Source organism: Phaenicophaeus curvirostris, chromosome 1, assembly GCF_032191515.1.
Source record: "Phaenicophaeus curvirostris isolate KB17595 chromosome 1, BPBGC_Pcur_1.0, whole genome shotgun sequence".
Taxonomy (NCBI): Eukaryota; Metazoa; Chordata; class Aves; order Cuculiformes; family Cuculidae; genus Phaenicophaeus; species Phaenicophaeus curvirostris.
The window spans coordinates 15,836,339-15,856,600 of NC_091392.1; the positions used below are offsets into that span (position 1 = coordinate 15,836,339).

Sequence of the window (20,262 nt, forward strand, 5' to 3'; positions counted from 1 at the left end):
TTAGAGAGGAACTTCCAAGAACCCACATTGCTGCTGAGTTTGCAAACTCCTATCAGTGCGGCGTTGCCAAGGTTTGCTCCCAAGCCAGGCTCACTCCCTTCACAGGGTAGCTAGAGTCATTTTATTGGCAAACATCTCCTATAAAGATGATTGATAGTGAGTGCATTCTGATGATGACACAGGCAACTCTTTCTGCTATCTAGCAGGCTAAATTGCCACTACTTCCAGGCACAACACATGCAACAGAGACTGCATTCATGACCCTTAATGCTATGAAGGCATTTGAGGGTTTGGTTTGTATGAATACAATCTTAAGGTGCTCAGCAGCTCTTGGGAATAACTGACTATGCAGCACACTGTGGAATATACAACTGGTGAAAGTTAAAGTCAAAATTAGCCATGGATCCTACATTCCTTTCCAAATCCTTTTCCCCCCATTGTTTTCACGGAGCATTATTTAATTGGAGCACATCTGCATCTTGATCAGCGCTGCTACAGGCAGGGCTTAGTAACCACAGCATTTCCCAAGAGTTTCACGACTCTGTCTCTGGCAGGCTGACTTTTTACTAGCCACACTTAGGAAGCCTTCAGTGAAGATGATGTAAGCTTTGCAGGTGTAGATGAAAGCTAAATTTAATTTGGCCTTGTTTTCTAGGACTGACATGATTGATAAGCTGATGGGAAAAAATACTGGGAAAAAATTAAATACATCTAAGTTTCCTTCCAGTCAATTCCAGCACTCAAACCAGTGCTGCCTACCTTTACAGAAACCAGCTGTAGTAGGCTGGGAAGTGCTTTCACATTGCCTAGGGCACAGCTTTGATCAAACAACCTCAGCTTGCCTCTCACGAAGCTTTCTTCATGCACCTGATATGGGATCCTGCCTGAGATAATGAATCATGAGGCATTTAAAAGAAATTAAAGGATTCACATCAAACTCTGCCTCTCATGCAAAGCAGCACCTTGGTCATTCCCTCCATGTGCAGTGCGGCAGGGCAGCAACAATCCCAGGGATTTGCTCGTGGGCTGAGAACCCACAAATATAGGTCACTGCCATCTGAGGGGTAGAATCAATATATCAGGGTTCATTGCTCCCTCTAGCTTACAAGTTTAATTGAAGGGGTAGGAGAGCTAAAATTAATTTTAAACAACCTGTCTGGAGGATAAAAATCATGTTAATTAAACCTCATTCAATCTTCCTGTGATTCAGCAGGCAGATGGTTCTTCCCTCTTGCACAGAGAAGCCTCCAGCCTAAGCAGATCTGAGACTATCTGAGCTCATTTTCAGGCAGGCTTCCACTGCAGGAGTCACTGATGTTGTCTGTCTGCTCGTGGCCTGGAGATTTGAAGAGGATGGACCATAGAGAGACACGTTTGCAGCACTGTCCGTCTGTGGTGAAATAAGAGGGTCAGATCTTTTGGAAAATTTTAGATTTTTTTTTCCCTCTTGCTTCTATTTATACTCTGAGTTTTGAGCCCAACTGCTCACACCCTGGGCTGGCTTTTTCAAGAGGAGTTGATGGGGAAGACCCTTGGGACAGAGAGCTGCCACCCAATGCTGGCATTACCTGGCCGTGATACACACCCACAGCACCGCTTTGCATTTGGCTTTGCCTGTGGTTCATATCTTCAGGTTTTACTCTCTGGCTGTTAAGCTACAAATAGGTTACTTCTGTTTATTTTATTTGTTAAAAAAAAAAAATTGTGGTCACCTGCTCTTTACTAACCTCCACAGAACTGGAGTTCTGGGAGAGGTTGAAATCCAGCTCTCAGGAGACTGTAATAAATAAGGTGAAAATGTGCTTTTATGAGAAAACAGCTTAGCCCCTCCACTCCTTCTTCTAGCTTAAATATTTGTTCTGTACTGCAAACACAGCTGCCAGCCTGGCTGCCCCAAGTGCCACGTCCTTCTGGCCCCGGAGAAGGAGGCACGGGGCAGAGGCCAGCAGCAGCAGTGGGGTGGCCGGCAGGGTTTCTGGGCGAGGAAACGCCGCCAGCGCACTCCACCTCTCCACTAAATCCCCTTGCCATGGCAGAAACGACTGGGAAAGGAGGAATATATTAGTCCCCACCTCACACTGATGAGGTGAAGTTAAATGCTTGGAGGCTTTCAGGGCAGCTGCTCTTCAGAGGAGAGAAAAACAAGCAGTGTGGCAGAGGAAAGGGAGAGCTGGGGCAGAGGGAAGCCAGGGAATGCTTCCCCTCTAGGGGCAGCAGCAGCTTCTCGAAGACCAGAAGCAGAGCATCTTTGAAGTTTGTTTCAAGCTGAGTACATAAGAGCTCTGGGGGTGTTCACATAACAGAGATGCCTGGCAGTAGTTCCAGGGATTGTGCAAGGGCTGCACTGCCATGAAGTCAACCAAGAATGACACTAAGGAGCAGCTTCCCAGCTAGAGCAGAGGACTGGGACTGCCAGCCAGGGACCCACTGCCTAATCGACCACAAGGGTGAGGTGGAGAAGCTGGAATACCACTCCTCCCACTGCAGAGAAACTTCATTCCCAGCATAAAAGAGCCTGGCCATCTCTTGCAAATCATTAGAGGTGAGCTGACTTCAAGTCTCTGGACAATGCAATGTAGCCCCTATTGTATGGGCCAAAGATAGTTCAAATGCTGCCCTTTTTTTAACCCATTTGCAGCACATCTTTAAACTTCTGTCTTTATGGAAGACTAGATACCTTCAGGAACCTCTGGCCACATTCAGCCATGACCACAGGAACAACTTTCTGGCACGCTATGTTTTCCCTGCCTGGACACCAGCACTTCCAACATCCTCCTGCTATGCTAGAAGATGCTCACCCCAGGCCGCCAGCTAGAACCTGTGATAAACAAAATGAACGTGTGGGGCACTGGGACAGAGTGCAAGGGCCATCTAAGGCTTTGTTTTCAGCATATGCCGACGCAAGTACCCACAGTGGCTGGCTTCCCATCACCCCAAGGAGAGGCCTCTGTCCCCAGAGCAGGAGAAGAGCCAAACTGGGTGGCTGTTATGTGGGTGAGACACAAAGCAGCGTGTGAAGGCTGTTGGTGGATCGCCAACCAACTCACGTGGATGTGAAATTACTCCTTATTTCCACTGTAATCAAGATTTTTGAGAGCAATTGTTATTCCCCATGTGGATGCAACACCACTCAGCACTGCCAGCACTGAGTTACACCCACCTACACCTTTAGGTATGTCCTCTGGTGATTATCCAACACGTGTCCTGAATGTGATGGCAAGACCAGAATGTTCCTAAACCACTGGTTGCTGCAGCCTGAGAAATACAATAAGTGGGTAAAGTTTTATGGTGTTTGTGCCTTTTCAGCACACTCTTCCCTCTGCATCCAGTAGACCCTGCCTTGATATGGCTGTCAAGGCTTGCCCCACAGATTGCGTAAATAAACGTGGAAAATATGTTTTTCTGAGGAGCACTGCTGCACGTGCAACAGCCAGCTGGACCTACGAGTTACAGAATGTGATGAAATGTTTCCCTGCCTCTTCTTACTGAGAGATATTTCAGTACCATTTCCCTGGTGATTCAAAACCTGTTTCTTCATGCTTCAAAACTAGGTGTTGCATGCCAGGGGTGACTTGTATAATGTGTTTCCGATGACAGAGTTCAAACATTTCTGATACTTACCTGAAGAATTGAGTGAGGTTTCATGTTTGCTAATGCCACACCTCAAGAAGCTTTGCTTAAAAATAGTGACATTTTTGAAAAACAACAAATATTGGATTGTTGTCATCTTTGTGTTTCTGATTTATGAGCCTTTATGATATGTTTAATCTAATTCTCTTTTCTTTGCAAACATGAGTGCTAGATACTTTCTTATTAAAAAATCTGGAAGGATTTTACTCTTGCATAATTATGGGTGTGCAGCAGCTCAGGCTTTATGTAAAACATCAAATCTTGATCAGATTTCAAGAACTGGCAACACTGATGTTTTATAAAATAGAAAATATTCTTTTATCTTTATGTCATCCAACAAAACTAAGTTATTTTTTACATATATATATATTCTTTTTCTACTCAACTTTAGACCAAACTTTCCATGGATCTTAAGAGCGTTTGCTGGATAAATGAATTGCTGCACTGATTTAATCAATACCTGAGTGGTTTAGCTTGAATTTGAAAGACAGTTCAAAAGCTGGATGGACAGATACCTGTAGGGGACAGTCACATAAAAAAATTTGCCTGCAGGGTATGTTTCCTATAATCCCTGTTATTCACTACGTGGCTTGGACTTTGGTGTGTGAAGCGTTTATTTATCATTGTTAATCATCACTTGGCATTGCAAAGTACAGGCTACTAACACCACTTGGCTGCTTGTACAACCAAGGAGCACCTCTCAGAGGGACACAAAAAGATCTTGGCCTCTTCTGAACCTCACTGGGCATTTTGGTCTGATTGTATCTTGTGACAGGGAGTTTCACAGTTCAGTTGGACACGTTTCCAGTTTCCAGGCCTGTGTGTATATCGTGCACTTCAACTTGAACAAGAAAGGAAGGTGAGGGAGGACTTTGTCCCACGGTTCATCAAGCAGTAAAATGTGGTCACTGTTTTACCAGGCTATTTTACAGCACAAACATTTACTTCAGGTCTTCAACCCGAAAACCTTAACTCCAGTAAAGAAAGACACTGGAGTTTAAATCAGTCTGGAAATGGGCTGAGCCATTTCCAGCCCTGGGCCCTCTTCATGTTATGCCCCCATCTGGCACCCAAGCTGGCTGGTGCATAGGTAGAAGGTTGGATTTACTGCATTTTGCTTTGTCAGCATGGTGCACAACTAGTAAGTATAAAAAAAACTCATATAAATCTCTAGATCACTGTTGTATCAACCTACCTGGGAAATTAGACTGAGCAGATCTATGCAGAAATAAATAGGTAGGAAGACTAAGTATCAACTTATATCCCCTGTGCATCTTAGTCCTATACCTGTAATGACAATCAGTTTTCCCTTATTTTGGCTTGAGCAACAGCACTGATTTTCAGTCAAGTGAGCTCACTCTACCAGCAAGCTCTGCTACTGAGAGCTCCAGTCAATGATTTGCTCTTTACTTTAGTTTTTGATATCGTCATCACTTTAAAATCACCTTGCGTGTTGAAAGTTTCATGGTACCTTAATGAAAGACTTCTGCAGCAGAATAATGCAAGGGCTAAATTGAAGTATGGTCATAGCTCAAAATCTGCAAAACAGGTACTTTTCCTTGCCCAAACATGACAAGAAGGATTTATTAGACACCTGCTAGAGGGCACTGACACTGAATATCTGTATCTGCACTAATATAATTCTAATTTGTGAGTTTTAATATTTCTGCATTAGCCATAAAGAGGGGCTCTTGTTTGTTAATCCAAGAGCTATGGAGTGCACTATCAATATTGCAGGATGTACAATATGTCACTCTTTAAAGTTTTAAACCGAAACAGTCTTCCAAACATGTCTCACAGACGGTGGATTTGGAAGCTGTGCTTGGGAAACAGCACCTCTCAAGACATTGCTCAAGCCAATGAGAACCAGCTTGTTCAAGGTGTGCCTTATACACACCCTGTCCTGCTATATAATTCATGGTAATTATATGCTCGCTGAAAACACAGAACAAATCTGTAACTAGGAACAAATAGACGGTCTGTGGAAAAAAAACAACATTGGTCTGTAGAATTTTTAAATATATCCGTTTGCTTTCTCCTACAAAAGCTATCCTGAAAGAACAGCTGGACTCCTGTTTCTTGTCTGCAGCTAGCCTCACCCTTACCAGACTCCCCTGAGTGTGTGCATGGTGTCAGGGTGTGGGAAAAGAAAGAGGGCCCTGGGGGAAAACTAATCCTCCTAAAGTGGCATTAACACAGCTCTGTTTTTTAAGAGGTGGGGGTTTGCTTCCCTAGACCCTGACAACATCTCTTGTTTGACATGCGGATGAAGCACATGAAGAAGGCTTGAACAGCTGCCAGCCAGAGCAGAGCTGGCCTCGTCTCTCCTTGTGCTGGTGTAAAGGGAGCCCAGAACCACTTAGTTCAAAGGGTAAGGTTGGTGACTTCCCATTCCTTTTAAAACAAAAAGCCAAGGTGCCAGAATGGGGAGGGCAGAGCAGCAGGCCCTTTGTGCCAGCAGTAATCTTACCTGCTTCTGGGTGCCAGGAATGTATGGCTACACATTCCACCGTGCATGAAGTCATAAACCTGACCTTTATGCAGTTGCCAGAGTCTCTTATTGCTTCTTTTTTAGTAATAGTGAAGTACAAATTTGCCTTGAATTGCTGGGTTTGGTTTTATTTCTCAAGAGTTTGTTTGTTTCCTAAGGAGAAAAAGCATGGACTCATAACTCTCCCAGTTAGAAGTTCACAGGCTATTTAATTTAGTGTGGTTGTAATACTGTATTTTTAACAATTAGTCTCTACTAATTATTTAATTATACTGTCACTAGTGTAGCTATGAATAGGTGTTGAATTCTGTTGCTGTGTTGTGACAAAATTAAACCCATGTGCAATGAGATAACAGACCCTATAGGCTCTTCCATACTCCCTATAGATGTAACTTAACTACTTTTGTATCAGAAACGGCGTGGCCAGCAGGACCAAGGAAGTGATTCTCCCCCTGTACTCTGCACTGGTGAGGCCACACCTCAAATACTGTGTTCAGTTTTGGGCACCTCACTATAAGAAAGATATTGAGGTCCTGGAGCGTGTCCAGAGAATAACGACAAAGCTGGTGAGGGGGCTGGAGAAAAGTCTTATGAGGAGCAACTGAGGGAACTGGGGTTGTTTAGCTTGGAGAAGAGGAGGCTGAGAGGAGACCTTGTTGTTCTCTACAACTACCTAAAAGAAGCTTGAAGAGAGGTGGGTGCTGGTCTCTTCTCCCAAGTCACAGGTGATAGGACAAGAGGGAATGGTATCAAGCTGCGTCAAGCAGCTTGATAAACTTCAAGGGGAAGTTTAGTTTGGACATTAGGAAAAATTTCTTCACAGAAAGGGTTATCAAGCATGGGAACAGGCTGCCCAGGGAGGTGGTTGAGTCACCATCCCTGGAGGTGTTTAAAAAATGGGTAGATGAGGTGCTTGGGGACATGATTTAGTAGTAGACAGGTATGGTTGGAGTTGATGATCTCAAAGGTCTTTTCCAACCTTTTGATTCTATGAACTACAGAAAAGATTCAAAACCAAAAGCAGCCTTTTCCAAAGTGTTTTATATCATGATGTTACTTTGAAATTATACCCCTTTAAGAGCTCTGATAACATCCACTGAAGACACAGAGTAAGCAGTGCAGCTTCAGCCACAGATGTTGGTGTTTCTTGAAAACACCACGGCAGGATCATGTCTTCAACAACCCACAGCCCAGCTATGCATGTCTAGCTCTGCACTGCTCCTGGATCACTGCTTCTGGGAGTCCCTTTGCATATTATGTGTGTGCTTGTGGAGGGGGCAACACATCCTTCTGAGCATGGTACAGCATAGCAGGCTGCTGCTTCTCATGAACCAGAAGCTGATGCACACAACTACAGGTATAAGTCCTGTGCAACCGTGTTCAGACAAACATGCACTGTCATGTTTTTACTTCAGCCCCATGGGATCTTGGTGCATTTTTCATAGGTTAGTGTATATATATTTTTTCAAAAGCCTCCTTACGTGCTGAGGTCTGCAGGCGGTGCAGGTGAGACTCTAATTCCAAGACCCTGAGCAGAAGCTGTACAGCAGTTTTACTTCTTCACGAGAAAGTGACCAAGAGCTGCCCAGCAGGATGAGGAAACCAGCATGGTTACAGATGTCCTGAATCTGGCTTTCTTGGCAGTCTCCATGCTGGTGTCCCACGGAGCCCCAGCAGGAGCAGGGCACAGTCCTGACACGTCTCGTGGCAGAGGTGAGCACTGGCAGCCCCCAGACCTTTGTGGCTACACTGGTCATGGTTTGCAACCTTGTAGCTCTAAGGGGAATTAGAGCGCTGCAGCCACACGACCTTTGAAACATTGATGTGCACCAATCACGTATAATGCACAGGTACTGCGGCTGTTTTACAAGTATCCGCAATCCAGACCAGCCTCGTTCAATGGTTTGTGCATATATTCACATGTATGTACTCCTACAGGCAAATTCTGCTCTTTTTCCTTGGTAAAGGGCCTAAATATGTAAGAATAAATCAAGATCATACTCACAGAAAAAAACCAAACCAAAAATCAAAAAAATCACCCAGAGAACCAAAACATTCCTATGAAGAAAAACATCCAAAATAAGTTGCCTGATACAAGTCACCAGATAACTTTAGAAAGGAAAATATTTCAAGTAAGGAATAGTCATAAGCGGGTGGCAATAGCTGCAACAGTGGAACTACAGATAAAATATGTCAGAACCAGCTGTCGGTAACCCAGAGTATTTCTTTTCAATTGAAATGTACACTTCGTGAAGACTGCCTGATAGGATAATACGTAGAAGGGCTATAAAGGACAGAAACAAAAAAGTGCTAAACCATGTTTTGCAAATCAGAAGATGTGGAAGGAATTTGAATAGTTGACTTTCATCATCTTCCATTTGAAATGAGTGTGCAATGCTGAGTAATTTCAAGAGGAGAAGAAAAAATTACATTATTAGAGAAGTTAAATCTTGCCATGGTGGCATGGTGTCACTGAAGATCACCTAGGAAACTCAACATTTAAGTGGAGTAAGACATTTAAAAGACATTTTACTATAGACATCTAGATGCAAATGAACACACATAACTAATGCTACATGTATCTTCAAGTCTGGAGCTATTTAAATAATGTGTAACAATAGCAGATGCAGAATCATTCTAAGTTGATCTACCTGTTTCCTGCCTTCTTTTGAAATTTTAATTACATTTTGACAGAAAACTCAAGGCTATGAGATAAAGTTGAAGGGTTCCAATGACAAAAATATGAACACTGACCTAATGTGTATTGATAATCAGAAGAAAACAAAGCCAACAATAGCGGATTTTAACCATATAGGCTGAAAAAAAAAAAGATTACGTATGATCTGTCTTCATGATAATGAAGGCAATGCTCGCTTAGAGCAATGTTTTCTTTTAAGATCTCTTCCTGCAGATTTTTATTAAAAACAAACAAGCAAAAAACCAACCAAACAAAAACAAGAAATAAAAATTAAAACACAATAGCCAAACAAACAAGAAAGTGTACAGCTCTGACATTTGTAAGAAATGCTTGAAAATTTGATGGGCATTTATAATCAAAAGGTAAATGCACTGAAACCTCCTGTTTTCATATGTGCAAGCATCTGAAGTTTGGTCTTCTGATTTCTTAAGTCTACCCTGTACGTATTGATTAATTTTCACTCCAGCAAAAGCAATGAGGCTTATCTGTGAAGCACATAACTTCACTGGGTGAGTAAGGGTAGTAGAATCTGGCTCGAATGAATCAGACAAATAACCATAATTGCGTTAAGTGCCTAAGGCATTACCTTAGTGTGCGTGAAACTCAGAGATGTTGAGCCTTGATGAACCAGCTACTCTTATCGGAAGCCAGGATGCTCCTTGCTGCTCAGGATTAATTCCTCTGTGGCTGGATTAACTGTGGGAAAACACCAAAATCAAGACATCCAGAAGGCAGAGCATGTGGAGACGCTGCAGCATCCACAAATAGCATTTAGCACTAGGTGGTGCTCTTTTCTATACTAAATTACTATTCAATAACTGTGAGAGGAATGGGCTTTTTTTCCTGACACTGTGCTCCATTTGTTACAGTAGAACTTCACTCAAAGAATTCAAAAGCAAAAGTGTAAAGCAAACCAAATACTTTTCTGTGTTGATTAGCCACCACCTGTAAGCCCAGAGACATATATCATGTCATGCAGTCTACTTCTGTGAGTGCTCACTGCCACAGCTCCTGGATGTTTTTCCTCAGCGCTGTTGCCATGTCCCAGTGGTGAGGGATTTTTTATGTCTCTAGGGAGATTCTCTTGCATTTGTACATAGGTCACTGTCACAAAATTTATTCCTGAGGTTCTCTGTATTCCCTTGATTTTGTATTCTTCTTCTCAATCATAGTCTGTGTTCCACCCTAAGTCATTCTTCATTCATTCTCTCCACATATTTCTGATGTTTAATTATGTGTTCTGTGGCAGTTATTAAGCCAGGAATATACACATAGATACACATATAGGACACACATATATAATGAGTTGTTTTAAGTCTTTTGCCTTGTATCAGTCTACCCATTATTACGGTTATTTTTCTATAAACAACCTCATATCCAATGATTCCTTTATTAGCAGAGCCTCATAAGAATCTTTGCTAAGGTTTATATTTTCCATGGAAAGCCAGACAATGAGATAACTTCAATATCTATGAAAAGATACAGAAAAATCTCCTAATACAGAATGACTGAGTGATAGCAAGTGATAGCAAGTGGTAAATGAAATTCAAAGCACAAAGAAAGAGAAGAAAATGGCCTTTCATTTTGCAGTGGGGGTGAGAGGGGATAATTATTACCACACAGAAAGAAGATGGTGGGTAGCAGACAACAGTTGTCAGCTCAGTGCCTGTCAAGCAGACAAACGTGAACTCAGGACTTACTTGTAAAAGGACTGGGAAAAACAGAGAACATCCTTGTGCTAGTGTAAGAAGCCACAATGCAGCCTAATCCTGAGTGCAGTTTCCAGTCCAGTCACCCGATCTAAGGCAAGACGTAACAGAGCTGGAAGAGGTCAAGAGAAGGGCAGTAGAAGTGCTCAAAAGCAGTATGAGGAGAAAAAAAGGAGTTAGAGCCTTCAGCTGGAAAAAGAAACAGCTGCAAAGCCATAGCTAGCTTGCTGTCCACTCTTCATTTCAGTGTCATCCCTGAAACTAAGGCGTATCTGTTTCCATGCACTTTTTTGAGAGTGAGCATTTTTGGGGTGCTATCCAAAACAACTATCAAACTTGTATTAAAAGAATAGTCTGTCATCTTTCATCTATATTTTTCCAAGCCTCGGTGAATGGTTTGCTAAAGCCAATTCCTTTTGTTCCTTAGAACTCCCTTTCGAGCTCACCGTGCTGGTTGCTGGCCCCTTTGGTGACAGCAGCACCACTTAGGGCTTAACCCATCAGAGCACTGAGAAACACTCTGCTGGGTCAGAAAAACAGTCACAAATGCCCTCACTGCCTGGTGCCGGCCATGGCAGTGGGTATCTGCATGGGCACTGGCCACCTGCCCTGATCAAGCCACAGGTTTTGAAGGCTCCAGCAGACCCTGCAAGTTCCCCACTCTCCCAGCACGAAATTACCTGAGGTGGGGCAGGCATTTCAAGAAAGCAAGATGACAGCAGGAGATGCTATTTGGGGAGATCACGTGTCCCTGGCCTATTCCTCTGGTCCATTCTCCTAAGATCACAGCCATTGGATCTGCCTGTTCCTTTTATTATCTGTTAACAGAGGCATTGTTCACAAATCTTGTCTAATCCCTTTTTATGCCTGCTAATAGCCTGCTTCCCCAACCTCCTGTGGCAATGAATTCCAGAAGTTCATTAGCTGCTGTGCAAAGAAATACTCTTTCTTTCAGGAGCAAACTATATCTACAATCCCTGTCCATAAATGCAAATTTAAGTTAGATTCAGCCTGTCACCGATGTGACTTTGGCCTAAGTGTTCCTAAGTGATACATGCACAATGAGTGATATGAAAATTGTGTCAAATAAACATTAAGGAAAACAATGCTCAGTTTGCTGCCCTTTTTCTAGGAAAAGGTGAGGAATGGTGGTTTAACCAGGGCTGTTACCTGAATAAGTGAATGTCTCTCCTCCACCTACAAGTAGCCCAACACAGACCTGGAAGCAGGTGTTTTCTCGTGGGAAGGAGAGGCTTGCAGCCTGATGCAGAGCTTGGTGCAGAGGCCCTGGCTGCTGCTGCCATGGTACAGCAGTGATCTTTCTGTAAACCCTGTTTGGGAAGACCTGCTTCTTGCACCTCCCATCTTGTTGGATCACTGTTTAGACTACCCTTGTTTTCTTATGAGTCTGTGTGACACTGCCAAGCCAGGCTGAACACACAGAGACTAAAGCATCTTGTGCCATGCTTAATCTACAGCTGTCATCCTTTAATTTATAAATTCCATGATGCTATCAAAATAAAGACTCTCAGTTTTGTCTTGCAAGGCTTATACTTTACCCACCCAACCCTCAGTTATGCAGGTAACTCTCCACCCACTGGCTCTTCCCCAAGCTCCCATGCTGCCTGTGGCTTGTGGTCCCAGTATAGTTTAGATAATTAGTCATGTCTTCACCCACCTTCCATCCTTATTTTTTGTTATTACTATTTATTGTTTTTATTGTGGTAATGCCTAAGGATGCCAATTAGGAAATAGGACTTCATCATAAAAAACTGTACAACAAGCTCTAACCCAAAGAACTGGCGGTGTGGGGCTTAGGCACACCATGGCTGGTGAATACATAGACAAGTGAGAGGAAACCCAGAAGAATGACAGAGTGGGAAGGTGTTTACACAGAGTAATCATAAAAGTGATCACCGAATAACCATCACTGATAGTCATTAGCAGGTTCTGCAGAGAAACAGAAAGTTTCCTGATCTCACTGCAAACAATTTCATCTGGGTATTATACCAGAGATAGAGAACTTAAAATTTATTTCATCTGGAACGTGCTAGGGTTTAGTTGCTTGCTGTTTAAATATGTAAACTCATTTTTTAATCTTATCTAGGGCAGATTGGCAAGGCTCTCTAGAGGAGGCTGCCCTGCAATTACAAATGCTGTGCTCACCACATACATACAGGATTCCCATCATTTGGTACCTTCCACAAGGCTGAACCAAAAACTGAAAGGATGGTGGTAATGGGGGAAGGGTGAAGGACAGAGGAAGGATGAAGATACGATTGGGAGGGACATAGTGAAAAATCCATCATATTGGGTAACTGTATCCTTAAGGCAAAATTTGTATTGTGCAACTGTGACACATTCAAGTCTGAACAGCTGGTTCTGGTGAGAGGCAGCAGAAATTAATTTCCCGTGCAGCTTTTGTATTAACAATTCATCTTATTAAGGTGTGGTCTAATAGTGTTTGTGCAGGCACAGGAGTCAGCCCTAATACTGGTTCTGACAACCATTTCTTCTATGGGCATTTGCAATTCCCATGTCCTTCTTGGCTCAGTTTCCCTACATGCGAAAGGGGAAGAGCTGTACTTGCTTTGGTTCAGATCTCTAAAGCAGTTGGCCTGCTACTCTGTTTCTTTGGAGATCATTTGTAGTCTTTTGCAGAAGCATGAAGAAAGCGTAACTTTCAATCATCCTGATCTAGTAATATTTGGGGTTTATTTCAAGGTGTTAGTGAATCGGTACCAAAGATCAAGTTTAGAAGAACAAATTTCTGACCCATGAGATGGAGATTACTTATGAAAAAAAACCTGCTGGACCTAGTGACATCTCAGGAGATATTTTATAACCCCAAACCACTTTAAAGCCTCATCCTGCTAAGTCTCAAGTATTCTTCATGCTGTGCTAGATTTGAATAGTGTTATCATAAATTATTAAACTAAATTACACTATTGTAAAGACTGCTTACTGATTTTTATTCCCCCCTCATCTTCATTACTTATATTCTTCCTGTAGTACTTGAAGGATCTTCCAGTTGCCAGGGTGAATTTGCAAGATTTTACTGTGAAACAGCTGATCACAAATTTCAGTAAACCAATAAATTCTTAAACACAGTGACATAAAAGACATGTTCATCCTTAGTTAAATCCACTGATTTGAATCATGAGCCTTAAGATTGTATTGGGGAGGTCTTCCCCAGAGACATGTTTTAGCCCTGTTCTCTTTCTTATGCTTTCTTCTGATCTAGCAGCACTGGTTTGGTGGGGTTCTAATGTATCCATATACTACATGGGATATAATGCAATGTGTATGTTTATATCACAATATTTATCTTGACAGAATCATCTTAGTGTAGACAGCAATCATAGTAGTACAAACGACAGCAGTCCTTAGGTCTCAAAAAATGATAAATAAGTCTATGGGTGTAAGCACATTTTTGTCATATAACACAAACACGCTGAGCTGCCAGGAGCAGGGGAAAACTGTACCACTTTGTTAGCAGCCATATAGTTAGCACAGTACAATTTCTGTGTGTAAAAAGCATTAGTACATAAAGAAATTCTTTCTTCCTTCATCAAGTGTAGTGGTATAGCTAGCAGCTCTGTTCCCATTGAATCTTCTGCTCAGCTCCACATACAATCCCTTAATCATGTGTTTCTTCCCATTATATTTTCTCCTTCACAGTTCATTCATTTTCTGGAAGGTGGGTGGAAACGCCCTATCTCCTTTCTTCTCACTTTGGAGGTGCCTGATGCTGCTTTTCCTCTTGTGCTCACCAGAAACAACCCTGCAGAGCCGTTGCTTGGCTTTGACTATAGAGATCCTTTTTCCTTCTCCACCCTGTCCTTTCTGGTTTCTCTACCCTCTTCTCTCCACAGTCATCTGTACTAAACCAGCCTGTTTCCTTTCCTTATCTGGTGTTATCCTGATTATATAAACATCACCTTGTACTCCTTTCTTCCTTCTCCACTTCGAAATTACCTTCCCCCACCCCATCATGAGCCAAGCAGTAATTTCCTTCAGCAGCCTGCTTTCTTTTCCACACTTATTGGAAGCAAAGCCTCCTCTGTAGTCCTTTTTCGCCTACCAGTTTTGAGTGGCTTAACACTTTTCTTTCCTCATTTTCATTTAATCAAAAGTCACAGGGAGTGATGGGAAGAAAATGGAAAGCATTTGAAATGTCTTTTATAAGCTTGACTGCTGTCCAAGACCTGCAGTTTGAAATAAGAAGCCAGTAAGAGAAGAAAACAGCTACCTCTGAAAGTCCTTAAAAATCAAGATGCAACAGTTTTTATAAGTTTAGTTTACACTGTAGTAAAGATTTTTCAAAAGATGACTGGCAAAGCCTAAGGCTCGTGTAAGCCTGAGGCATCATACAGAAAATGCAAAGAGAAGTTTCACTTTGCCAAGTAGAAACCTGGAAGTTCTGTATTCATTAATGTTGGAGAGTTTCATGTTCATTATCCCTGACGAGTGAATGCTGCTGACTTAGTTTCCATCAGCTCATGAAACCCAGTTACACAGGAGTCAATTTACCCTTCCTGTGTCAGAAGATACTGGAATACAAGGAGTTATTGGGTCATACTGTTCATAGAACTATGACAGACATGAACAGGGAAAAAACTGTAGAGGAAATCTGTGCTCACTTACATGAGCAAAAATCTCCATGTTTCTGAAATGAATGAATGTGAAAAGATTTTGCTCACTAGAATGTATAAATTAGATCATATTCGCACGTAAATTTAGGCTTCATGCTGTGTCATTCCAAAATCACTGAGTAAGTTGTGGCTTGTATGTGGTTAAAAAGAGTTTATTTAATATATATTCAAGAAAACAGTTGTCACTAATGAGGTGATATACTAGCTATTTATTTTTTGTGTGTGAACTTGATAAAACAGTATGAACTATACAGATAATGAGATTTAATGACCTCCAGAACAAGGCATTAATACTGGCTTGAACGTTTCATGTTCCCCTGTCTGCATCTGAAAGAATATCTGCTTTCAGTACTGGTAGGCATGGTGCTTAACAAAAAAACCAAACAAACAAAAAACAAAACCCTGCAGATTTTACCTGAAACCTTCTACCAGTCATGGTGCGATTGCTTTAATTGATACAGAATAATGAGAAATTAGTGATTTTGTATATTGTTGGCCATCTCAACAGAACAGTGTCACCTCCACTACTTAGCAGTAAAAGCACTGGAGAACATCAGAACTATGAAATGAATGTCAGGCTGTTACCTAATAAGGTTTTTTACAGTGAAATCTTAAATAAAAGCTCATTATCAAACCATTACGGGATAGATCCTCATATTTACAAAATGTCTCAGTGCCAGTATCTCCTACAATACTATGTCATTTTCATCAACAGAATCTCTTTTCTGAACTAAATGATATTTTCAGCAGGCCAAAGAAACAGGCATGAACCTAACCAACAAGCCGAACCTTTGATTAAATTGACTTATTTAGCACTGGTAAATTATCACAGTTAAAAAAGCGAAGGCTCTTCTATTTTAAGTGGTCTTGCACTATTTTAATCATTTCTAACTCAACTGGAACAGAACAGGCATGGCCTAGACAACTTATCTGCAAACATTTCATAGGTCAAAACGGAGTTTTGACTCCTAAATGAAGTTGTCTTAGCTCATCCAAGTCGTGCACAGCTTAGTGATTTTAAGCAGCTTCTGGTGCTTGAGGAATCCTATGGGCAGCTTCATTCTCTCGTGCAGGGTGGGTGCATGTGCGAGTCAGAGCACTCACCCTTCCAAGCTCGGGTCTTTGTTTGGTGGTTCTTGTGAATGAAGTTCGTGCTACTGAGTCACATGGCAGGAGAATAGAACGGGTAAAATTGTAACAGCTGTCAGGACAGCCGCCAGGGAGGGATGTTCCTAGCAGCTCTCCTCTAAGTATGCAGCAGGGATCATAGCTGTAAACTCCCCTTCTCTCCCCAGAACTGCAGTTTGTCCCATCTCCAGCAGCCTCTGCAACTGATTAGGGGGTGACCAGAGGTAGCTGGTACCTGTGGTGTCAGAGCCACAGGAGAGACAGGGTGGTCTATCTACTGCAGGTCCTACCTGTAGGCGTGCTGACTGAGGAGAACAGGAGGGGACTTTCTGGGAAACCTCTCACTCATTAGCTGTGAGACAGGATAAACAGCTTTACTAAAGATTTACAGTATGTTGGCAGTATGGTTATATACTTCAACAATGAAAGAAAGGGAACAACTATGCCCTTATTTATTCAAGTTAATCCTCCAATGAGATGAATAGGACATTGGAGAGAAGAGGTCAGCCACATTATAACAAATTAAAACCAAGAGAACTGACTTAAGTTTTGTGAGGCGGCCAACTTAACAGTATAGCAGAATTCTTGCTAACAGAATAAAACATTGCATTTTACAAAAGGATGGTATGCTTTCTGGAAATGGGAACACATAGAAAAATCTGCCATTAAAGAAATAGGACCCATGTCCTTTTCCTGCTTTACATCTGAAGGGTCACAAATTGAGTGGATTGGGTGAAATATGGCAAGAAGCTTCATGTGACTTGCCACATCAGTTTCATTGGAGTCAGTCATTGGAGTGAAATATTTAAGGTCACAAGGTATACAAGTGATACTGTAGGACTGAAATAACAAAAAATCAGAAGAGTTTTACTACAACAACCAAATGGATGACTTCCAGTTTAATCCCAGTGCGGGTAACAAATCTTTGTCGTTGATGTCTGAAACCCGTAAATACCAACCCATCTGTATATGTAATGTTAAGCTCAGGTGGACTTCCACCAGATTTTTTAATCTGCTAACTTCATTTTCAGTGTGGAAGAGAGAGGGCTGGATGTCATGGGGCTGAGGCAAAAGTCTAGGGGCACACGAGGGCACAAAAGGAACGGCCCTGACAAGATCTGTAGTGTGATCCTTGGCCTGAGAAGCCGAGACCGAGAAAGCCACAGGCAGCTCCTGCAGCTGCTGCTCCCCGCTGGGTTTTTAGCACAGCTCACACAGTGAACTGGAGGCACAGACTTAGCAGGATTTTATACGCGTGCTCAGGGTGATGTGTATGAGCTTTGCTTTGCCGTACTGGGGCCTACCCAGGAAAAGATGCCGTGTGAAACAAATGCAGGGCGATACTGCCAGGGGACGAATTTGGCTGGAGTGTTTCTGTTGCATTAACCTCCTAGCTGTGCCAGTGGAAAAAGCGTATTGGATACTTTTGCATAAGAAAGTATCCAAGTTACTTAAGCTATTGCTGGGAAATCATAGTGACCTTTGCCTTCTCTGTATTTGCTTAAGTTTTATTGTTATTTTTACTTGTAAAGCTGATTTAAATATAACCTGATTTAAATTATAACCTAATTATACCATAGGTTTCAACTCACCGTGGATGGGCTGCAGATATTTTTAAACAGAACAGCACAACACAAACAGAGCACACAGTGTTGAGTCCCCACTAGGTGGAAATGCCCTGAAATATGAGCCTTTGATCGCTTTCACTTTGAGGCTCTTTCATATGAGTATTAACATAATTCACCTGCAGGAACTTTTTCTTTATTGGCTATCTTGATCATTCTATAAAATATTGAGGGAAAAAAAAAGGAGAAGCAAAGCATCTGGACTACAGCATTAAACAGAGGATAGTGAGCTGGGAAGCACAGGGAAACATTTTTCTGCCTGTAGCAGACTCCCTTGGTGACTTCAGAGCGAACTATGCATGCCTCTATTTTTCTGTCTTTCAGATAAATATTATCTCACTACACCTCAGTGATATGCTACTTAGCTTAAGCCTCGCATACTTTCAAATGATGTTGGAGCTTTGCATGGTGATGCTGTGCAATTGAGAAGAAAGCAGAAGACCAGCATTATTTATAGCGACTTCCAGCTGTGTCATTTTCCAGAAGCAATCCAGTTTCGAAATGAATAGAGAAAAACAGAGAAGGATGAGAAAATAACTATGAGAAACATGCAGAGCAACAATAATACAGACAGTTTCTTCTGAGAAGGAGCGACTTGCCCTTTGAGAGAGCCAGGGAAGCGGCTAGAGGCCCCATCCTGCTGGTAGACCTCTCCTGCACATCTCTGACAGAGGCTGGGGCCCGGCTGTGAGCAACCTTCGCTATCAGGAGCAAAACAACTTGAACTGCAAGGATTTCAGCATATCATTACAAATGCAAACTCAGGCCTATTTTGACGGAAAATCTTCCTTAGGAATGTGGATTGTTTTGGGCAAAATAACTGGGTTTGTTTTCTGGCAGGGATACTATTTGCATCAAAAATTAATGTCATCCACCCACTCAGTTTCCAACTAAAAACCAGGCATTTCATTAGGGAAGTGAGAACAGCCGTGCCTGGATGCAGCAGCGAGCGCAAATAAACCTGCCGAGTACACTAAAAAAACGGGAGAGCTGTATGCTGCTGCAGCCATGAGGGTGGTGAGGATTGCACAGGACCAGGGGAGGAACCAAGGGGGAGGAGGACATTGCATTCCTACTCAGGAGAGAGAAATGAGCGCCAGGGCGAAAAACGCCGCCCTGATAGGGGTTAAGCTCCTCTTTCCCAGCAGGGAGGCCTCAAAGCTGCATACAGAGCCTTTGCGTGCGGCTGTGTGCGTACGTACGCGTGCAAGGGCCACGCATGCTGACAGCACGAGAGGAGGGCTGCGGAGGGAAGAGCTGGTGCTTGGAGCACTGCTCGCAAGGGCCATGTACGTGTATGTGTAGTAAAAGAGCCACGTGTTAACCAGATGCCATGGATGGCAGCGTATTCCCATAGCTGCCAGTGTGCAAACATGTGTGCAAATGGTGTGCATGGGGCTGCGTGTGTGAGGAGAGCTGCGGGAGGAGAGCAAGCACCACACGTGTGTGTAAAGATGATAGCGAGGAGCTGAGCATGCAAGAGGTGTGGGGAGGGCTACGTGTGAGGAGCTCGTGTGCAAATAACAGGTGTGTGTGTGGAGACACAGGTGTGTGAGGGATGGGGGAGTGTGTGCGCATGTAGAGAGAGATGTGTGTGCAGATGGCCAAGTGTGGAGATGGTGCATGTGGAGAGGACTGAGGGGGGGGGGGGGTGTATGCAGAGGGATGCGTGTGCAATGCGGTGCACACGTGGAGTGCATGTGCAAACGAAAAGTGTGTGTGGAGAGGCAGCGGTGTGAGGGGTCACACATGTGTGGGAAGACAGGTGTGCGTGGAGAGAGGTGTATGCCCGTGGGGAGGGTTGTGTATGTGGAGCATGTGTGCAAATAATAGGGGGGGCTGTGTGGAGAGGCAGGTGCGTGAGGGGAAAGTGTATCTGAGTGTGTAAAGAGGGGTGTGTGTGCAGAGGGCTGAGTGGAGAGACAGTTGCATGTGGAGAGGGGCGCGTGAGGAGTGCGTGTGCAAATAAGTGTGTGGAGAGGCGAGGTGTGTGGAGGAGAGCGCATGTGTGTGCAGAGAGTTGCACGTGGACAGTGGTGTACAGGGAGACGAATGCTTGCAAGGAGGGCTGTGTGTGGAGTGCGTGTGCGAATAACAGGTGTGTGTGTGGAAAGGCAGGTGCGTGAGGGGATGTGTGTGTAGAGGGGTGTGCGTGCACGTAATAAGTGTGTGTGGAGAGCTGAGGTTTGCGGAGGGGCACGCGTGTGTGCGAAGAGAGATGTGTGTGGACAGCGGTGTACAGGGAGACAGGTGTGTGCAGGGAGGCCTGTGTGTGAGGAATGTGTGTGCAAATAGCAGGTACGCGTGTGGACAGGCAGGTGTGTGA

General features: G+C 43.2%; 1 protein-coding gene across 1 annotated transcript in view; it reads left to right on the plus strand.

The window, feature by feature from the left end:
• Positions 1-20,262, plus strand: part of SLC2A13 (solute carrier family 2 member 13) — a 292,776-nt gene that overhangs the window by 241,884 nt on the left and 30,630 nt on the right. The gene's annotated exons all lie outside the window — the stretch shown is intronic.